This window comes from Triticum urartu, chromosome 4A, assembly GCF_056163025.1.
Source record: "Triticum urartu cultivar PI428250 chromosome 4A, HENAU_Tu73, whole genome shotgun sequence".
NCBI lineage: Eukaryota > Viridiplantae > Streptophyta > Magnoliopsida > Poales > Poaceae > Triticum > Triticum urartu.
Window position 1 is genome coordinate 327,884,019 of NC_141876.1, and position 8,674 is coordinate 327,892,692.

The 8,674-nt window shown below is 47.8% G+C and overlaps 1 long non-coding RNA gene across 2 annotated transcripts; it reads right to left on the reverse strand.

Annotated features, from left to right (window-relative positions):
* Positions 1–3,507: 3,507 nt before the first annotated feature.
* On the reverse strand, positions 3,508–4,754 carry LOC125553737 (uncharacterized). Of its 2 annotated transcripts, XR_015601055.1 has the most exons (3): positions 4,440–4,754; positions 4,050–4,345; positions 3,508–3,968 (listed from the first exon to the last, which is right to left on the reverse strand). It is a non-coding gene; the product is annotated as an uncharacterized LOC125553737 (long non-coding RNA). The 2 variants fall into 2 exon arrangements; XR_015601054.1 differs by having other exon boundaries at positions 4,050–4,754.
* Between the last annotated feature and the right edge of the window lie 3,920 nt (positions 4,755–8,674).

The window sequence follows — 8,674 nt, forward strand, 5'->3', positions numbered from 1 at the left end:
CCCGGCAGCCGACAAAGTCCTACCTCGGGGTCCGACAGCGGCGGTGGGGGACATGGGTCATCGAGATTACAAATCGAGAGACCCACACCCACCGGTGGCTCGGTAGCTTCCACACGGCTGAGCTCGCGGCCATGGAGTATGACCGCTGGCAGGTCCGCTACCACGACGCGGCGGCTAGGCTCAATTTCCCCTTCGGCACACGTCTGGTCCACCTCGTTCCGCCGGAGCCAGGGTGGTGAGCTCGGCTATGCCGCGGGAGGACCGCGAGGCGTGGGAGCGTCTCGAGGCCGAGGCCGCCGACGAGGCCTACATGCAAGAGCTCCGCCGGCAGCACCCAGAGCTCATGGAGGTGGAGCGGGCGATCTTTGCCGGCGCGGAGGGCGGTGAGGTTATCGCGCTCTCCTCCGATGATGAGGTCGAAGGTGGCAAGGACGGCGGCGCAGAGGCGGCGAGGTTATCACGCTCTCCTCTGATAGCGAGGTCGAAGGCGGCAGCGACGGCGGCGCGGAGGGCATCGAGGTGGGCCCCCAGGATGAGGAGATCGACGTCGATGAGTGGAGGAGTGCCTTCCCCAACGACCCCGACGACGGTACTGGCCCGGACCCGGTTCGCGGCACACCGTACATGACGAGGAAGGATTGGCTCGACCTCTACTTCGACCGAAAGTAGTTTAGCTTAGTTTAAATTTATGTTCGGTTATGCAAAACTATCTATGTTTTACGTTTGAATGCATGCTACTTTCGGTTGAACCTGCTTTGAACTTGATCAAATTGAAGTTTACAACCTTAAGTTTAGGGGATCGACTAGAAAAGGCCAAAAATTGCTGGAGTATATATATATATATATATCCACTAAGGGTTTTAGTCCTTTAACTTTTTAAGGATCGCCTAGAGATGTCCTTATGACTTGTTTATTTCAGTTCTTCACAATGTGATGCTCTATATGTGCAACTATTTGTTGTGCAGTTCAATTTCATCAATAACAGTTTCAACAATACCACTATGAATTATGATATCTGGTTGCTGTAAGGATATTGCAGTTAACATGCCTTTTCGTTTTTCAATTGTTGTTTAGAAAAATGCATTGTACTGAATGTCTAAATATGCAAGCCCAGGCTACATAACAACAAGGAAGAGTGTTACCTTAATGTTCTGATGATGTCTAGACATACATGTAATAAAATCTTATATAATGGGATGGATGGAATGTTGTACTACATCATTTTTCAATTGTTGTTTAGCTTCTAATATTAACTTGGTGCTTTTAGGTACATATATCATTGCCAAAGATCCACACTTCGACCCTTTCTACGCATGGGGCAATGAGATATTCATGAACCCGCATCAAGTGAGGAAACTGATAAAGATTGTTACTAAAATGGGTCAAAAGATGTCAATCAAACCATTTGTTTACACTTTATGCAAGACAACAGTGAACTGCAGGATGGTAAGTAAGAACCTTGTAGCCTTCTTTTTACTGCCCGTAATGAGTTGTGTTAGATGACAATATCTGAATCTTTTTTATTTTGCAGTGCATCCCGAAGCAGTTTACTCAAGATTACCTCTCAAACTACATGATTGGCGGCCGACCATCACAAGGGGTTGGACTAGAGTCCTGCATGCCTTCTACATCCAGGAGACACAATAGGGCCATTCCGCTTCGCCTTGTTCAGCAACTGGAATGTCTGTCGCCTCTTTCTTTACCATATGTAATAGTACAAGTATAGAACCCTGGTACATCCTTCTTTATTTGGTACTTCTGTAATTCTTAAACATATGTACCTGTGAATCGAATAATGCATTGGTTGTTTGGACCTGATGGATATGAATAAAGCTATAGCCTACTTTCAAGTTTAAATTAGGTACAATTTTAAATAGTAGCAATTAAATTAGGGCGAAATTACATTGTGCAGGTCATTACGGCATACACGGTTGGTAAAACACAAACGTCTGCAATATACACCATAATCCGAGACGGTTCACAGAGAGGAAACGTGTGCAAGCATGCACACAGTTGCCGTTCGCAAAGCGTGTGTGATGTCAGACACTATCACATACGGTGCCGGAAAACTAAATGTGCGTGATTGTCTACCTATCGTACATGGTTTATAATCATGAACTGTTTGTGATGTGCCAGGCATCGTAAATCTCCCGTGCCTGGGATCTTCCTAGAATCTGCCTGGAAAGCTCTCGTGCCTAGAATCTGCCTGGTTTTAGGCAGAACCACAAAATTCCGACTGCGATGGCAATGCGAGCACAAACGAGTAGCAAGGATGAAGCGTTTGGGATATTCGAGATATCAAAAATGGTTATACAGGGACAACTGTATGCATCAAGGCTCGCTATCCCCGACGGTTTATGGGTTGTGTGGAAAGGAACCCCCTATCGCTCGCACTCACTTGGAGACGGTTCCATATGCCGTCGTAGAAAGGGCTTAAAAACCGTTTGTTTAGGACCGACGCGCACCAGTGAAGACCGGGCCTTCCACCCTTTACCAAGTATATAGATGCATTAATTAAATAAGAGATATTATGATATCCCATGATACCCATTTGCCAACATGGAACAACATGCAACTGCACCTGCAACTAGCAACGATATAAGAGGGGTTGAGCAAAGCGGTAACATAGCCAAACAACGATTTTCTAGGATGGTGGAAAAGGTTAGAGGCTATCATGGCAATTTGGAAGGCTTGATAAACAAGTGGTAGATAGCGCGACATAGCGATAACATCGAGACGACTAGCATAGCAAAGATAGTAGTGAGATCCAAGGTGACAGTCATCTTGCGTGAAATCCCGCTAGGAAGAAGACTGAATCCATGAAGAAGATGAACCAACGTAGTCGAATGAATCCTCACAATCGCAACGTAACCGGAACTATCAAAGAGAAGTGCAGCCCGAAAGAAGCAAACGAGATAGTAAAGAACCATCACATAAACATGGCATGATGCACAATCAAGTATGATGCATGTCCATTTAATGAGGCATGGCATGGCAAAGTGCACAAACAATACTACTAGTTAAGTGGAGCTCAATATGCAACGAGTTACATATTGACGAAACACCACATTCGAATTATTTAGTTCGCTCTCTTTTATGTACCCAACAATATTAAATGTTATTAAACATGGCAAGGGGTGAAGCATAATAAAACTACCTATCTAGGCAAGTTTAAGTCAGGCCGAAACGACAAGCAACAATTCCGGAAAATCCTCATGTCCATAATTTGAATTTGGTATCCCTAAACCATATTTTATTCTTGTTAACATGCAAAGTAAGTGGACCATGTTAATCTATGCATTTTTCTACCCCATTTACATATAAAGTTTATTTTATTTGGAGCTACGGTTATTAAGTTATGAAATAAATCATTTTAGCATGTCATTTATACAAATTAATGCAAACATCAAGTTAAACCTTTTTAACATGGATGAAAGCAGCACATGGTGAAACTGGATGAAATTCTAAGCATTTTACATATATAAAACATTTTAATCTGATGCACGGTTTGTGAGATATTAAATGCATGATCTAGAAGGACTTCTCTGTAAAACTGGCAATTCCAGGAGTAATAGACAAATTTGTCCAGAGCAGGAAAAAAACACATCGGGCCGAAACTAGCTGGCCAAATTGTGCACAAAGTGGGCGCTGGATCTGGTGCTCACCATGGGCCCAGGCCCAGGTCGGTGGAGATGGGAGCTGGGCCGCGGTCAACGGGCGAAGGGGAGATGGCCCAGGCGCATGGAGGTGGTCGCGGTCAGCCTCTCGCTCCAGAAGACATGGCGAGGCGATGGATGCAGCGCCCTTGAGGTGGACTGCGGGTGACAGCAACGCACGAAGCGAGACGACAAAGGCGCAACAACGACGTAACTTGGGGGAGGCGGCGGAGACGAGCGGATCCGTTCGCGTGACGGCGTTCTCCGGCGAGGTGGTATGCGGGCGGAGCTGAAGGAGGCATCACAGGTTCTCTGTTCAACCGACAGTGAAGGTTTCAGAGAGGGAAAGAAATCAGGGAGGAAATAGAGAGGCCGCGAGGGGGGCTTGCTGACCGACGGCAACGCAGTGGCAGGGTCAGCAGCGCGGGGACTTGGAGCTCAGGGAGGAAACATGGTGGCTCGGGCATCCATGGTTGGCTGCTGCGGTACACCACCCGGAGAAGACGAGGCCGGGCACAGCGGTGCACGATGCAGGGAGGAAGGCAGCAGGGGAATGGTGGCGTCTTGGCCCGTAACTTGCCGGATCCGAGCAGGAAGGAGGCGCAGGCATCGGGGATGGATGGATCCAGCGCCACGCGAGGGCTAGGCGAGGTCCAACGGCACGGGACGGTGGTCATGGTGTGGTACTCCTGCAAGGTAACACGGGGAAGAGAGAGAGAGAGAGAGAGGTTAGAGCGGAGAGAGAAGAAGAACGGGAGGAAGGATGGCGCGAGGAGGCCAAGCCTGCTGGAGGTCATTGCCGGCGGCGACGACGCGAGGGGACGAGGCCGAGTGCTCCTGCTCGGGGCCTCGGGCAGCTTCACGATCCAAGGGGGTCGAGGGGAGGAGAGGTAGGCTTCGGGCGCCTGGGAAAGAAGCAGCGGAGGAGCTCGAGTGGTGGCTGCTGCACGTAGGAGCGACGGCGGAAATCAAGGGAGATGGTCGGAGCGAGGTGGATCAAAGGGGGTGCTGGTTGGCCCGGTGCTGAAAATGAGGGAGGGAGAGAGTGGATGCGGGTTGGATACCGGGGAAGAGGAGTGGCAGCGGCGAGGAGGGTGGTGGATTGGACATGATAGGCTAGGGTTTGACTGTTTAAATAGGTAGGATGGTTAGACTAGGGGCTAAAAGGAACCTCCGATTTAGATCGGACGGTCGAGATAATTAGGTTGGGGAGTCCAATGAAGAAAATGGAGATATTTTTTGGGGATGTTTGGGGATGATCCGGACCCATCGGTCACGACCGTGCAGTTCGGGTACGGAGAGGTTTCGGACACTCACGCGAGGGGGGGGGTGGGGGGGGGGGCTGAGAGAGGTCGACAAAGACAAGCGGGCCTGACAAAGGGTCAACGGAGACGAAGCGAGAAGTGGAAACTACGAGAAGATGCAAGTTTTGAAAACAATTTCGGCAACAGAGTGCCAATGCAATGTAGATGATGCGATGATGAATGCAACAAACAAATAATTAACACAGCTGACGCGCAAAACCTGGAAGGTATCTGGAGCGTCGGTCTCGGGTCGTCACAACAAGTGACCAACCCAGATGCCATTCTTTGTGAAGGGCATATGGTAGGGAATAAGTACCTTTCTTGTCAATGTAGTGGTCATGGGCGCGATAGCAGGCGTCGAGGTCGTCGCTGGGCTCCTCCCCTTGCAACCACTCCAACCACACCGAAGAACATGCCATACCTCGCTGGTCACCGCCAGGTCCACATCTAACACCTACCGGCAGCTCACCAGGAGGTTGTCGGAGATGCTGTTGCAAGTTTCTATTTAGACGTATAGGGGAAGACAACAAAAGGTAACGACTCGCTTACATTACTCTGTCCCCAAATATTAGAATGCTTCACATGTAATTGAATTTCATTGGACATGATGGACTACCTATCTACAGAATGTTCCGCTCCAGGACTAGGTAAAGGAACTCCTGCATCCAAAGACGAAAGAATCTCTCACATTGACAATGGAGACTCATGACTGGAAACCAGATTTGTTGGATCATTTCCATTCGACAATCTCTGGACATTTATCATCCCATTTTTATTTAAATGGTTGTGTGGAGCATCCTTTAAATTCGACTTTACTTCCAAAGCCTTATCTATCGGCATCTGAATCACCAGGGTCTATGATGCAGAGCATCCTACCGACATCACCATATCAAGAGTTCGTTCGACAACTGACACGTGCGACATCTACTTCACATACATAAAGGTGAATCATCTCCTTTACACGTGCTCACTTGACCCCTTCGAGGATTGTATACTACTTGACACTTCTCCCATGTGCATGCATAGGTATTATTGGAGCACCACAGACGATGAGGAGGAGTACAAGCACAAGAGTACAACTACACCATCCGCAAGGGAAGCTTGGAACAGAAGGAAGAATAAGCATGGACAAGCTTTTGGAAAGCCCGAAACTTCCAATGCCCAGAACTTCCAGCCATCCCGGAATTTCTGACCCCGCTGCACCGAAGCCGTCCAATAGCGTGCCGACTCTCTAGATAGCCCGGACCCTGCACGAACCTTCACCCGGAACCTCAGGCACCCGGTACTTCCAGCCTTGCCTACGCGCAGACACTCAGGCCGAAGCCCATGTACCCTTTCGCCCTCACTTACCCCTTTGTGGCTACCACTATATATACGCACGCCTCTCCTCCATTCTAGGGTTAGAAAATATGATAGCTCATTTTAGTTGAGCTTTGCTCCTACCACTCCTCTTGAGAGAGAGAGAGAGAGATACTGCTCCATTGGATTTCAAGACCTCCTTTGGAGAAGATCCCGAGGGATATCAAAACCCCCCATCGGGGAAGGATATATCTAAATCATCAAGCCCCCATCTCCTTTGGATCAGGGATGAGCTTTACCATGTATCTATCCCTTTGTTGTTCATGTACCTTGTGGATCTTGCGTGTTTGATTGTCTAGTGGATATGTGAATGGATTTGTTCTTGAGTGCTCCTCTTGTGATTTCTCCTTGTTCTCCCCCTTCGTGTTCTTGAGGAATCCCCCTCCAATTCGTGAAAGACCGGTACCATAGGATTCCACCCTACATCATATTGGTATCATGAGCCATGTTGATCATGAAATTGGAGTCCTCCCCTTCGTCTTCGAGCCTAATTTTGTTTGATTTCGTCCTAATTTTGAAAATCCCCACCAAAAATTGTTGGGAAACGTTGCATGGAAAAACAAAAAAATTCTACGCACACGCAATAATCTATCCATGGAGATGCATAGCAACAAGGGGGAGATGTGTCTACGTACCCTCGTAGACCGAAAGTGGAAGCGTTTGACAATGCAGTTGATGTAGTTGAACTTCTTCTAGCTCCGACCGATCAAGCACCGAACGTACAACACCTCCGAGTTCTGCACATGTTCAGCTTGGTGACGTCCCTCGTCTTCTTGATCCCGCAAGACGTCGATGAAGTAGATTACTTCCATCAGCACGACGGTGTGGTGACGGTGATGGTGAAGTGATCCGCGCAGGGCTTCGCCTAAGCACCGCGAGATTATGACCGGGGGTGTAAACTGTGGAGGGGGGCGCCGCACACGGCTAACAATGGATGTTGTGTGTTCTAGGCACCCCCTCCCCACATATATATAGGTGGGAGGGGAGGAGAGGCAGCCAGGGGGCGCCCCAAGTAGGATCCGAATCCTACTTGGGGTTTCCCCAAGTGGCACCCCCTTTCCTTTTTTCACCGGAGAAGAAAGGGAAGGGGGGCCAAACCCCCTTTTTCCTTCTCCAATTCGGCCACATGCCATAGGGGGGGGGGGCGCCACCCCTTGTCAGATGGTGTGCTCCCCTCTCATGGCCCATATGGCCCATATATTCCCCCCGAGGGTTCCGGTAACCCCTCCGGTACTCCGACAAATACCCGATACACTCCGGAACACTTCCGGTGTCCGAATACTATCATCCTATATATCAATCTTTACCTCTCGACCATTTCAAGACTTCTCGTCATGTCTGTGATCTCATCCGGGACTCCGAACAACATTCGGTCGCCAAATTACATAACTCATATAATACAATATCGTCATCGAACGTTAAGCGTGCGGACCCTACGGGTTCGAGAACTATGTAGACATGACCGAGACTCCTTTTAGGTCAATAACCAATAGTGGAACCTGGATGCTCATATTGGCTCCTACATATTCTATGAAGATCTTTATTGGTCGAACCGTTATGATAACATACGTAAGTCCCTTTGTCTACCGATATGTTACTTGCCCGAGATTCGATCGTTGGTATCTTCATACCTAGTTCAATCTCGTTGTCGGCAAGTCTCTTTGCTCGTTCCATAATACATCAGCTCGTGACTAACTCCTTAGTCATTTGCTTGCAAGCTTATGATGTGTATTACGGAGAGGGCCCAAAGATACCTCTCTGATATTCGGAGTGACAAATACTAATCTCGATCTATGCCAACTCAACAAACACCTTCAGAGATACCTGTAGAGCATCTTTATGATCACCTAGTAATGCTGTGACGTTTGATAGCACAAAAGGCATTCCTCCGGTATTCGGGAGTTGCATAATATCATAGTCGAAGGAATATTTATTTGACACGAAGAAAGCAATAGCAATAAAGATGAACGATCATTATGCTAAGCTAACGGATGGGTCTTATCCATCACATCATTATCCTAGTGATGTGATCCCATTATCAAATGACAACTCATGTCCATGGTTAGGAAACCTTAACCATATTTGATCAACGAGCTAGTCAAGTAGAGGCTCACTAGGGACATAGTGTTTGTCTATGTATTCACACATGTATTAAGGTTTCCGATCAATACAATTTAGCATGAATAATAAACATTTATCATGAATAAGGAAATATAAAATAACAACTTTATTATTGCCTCTAGGTCATATTTCCTTCAGTCTCCCACTTGCACTAGAGTCAATAATCTAGATTACATTGTAATGATTCTAACACCCATGGAGTCTTGGTGCTGATCATGTTTTGCTCGTGGAAGA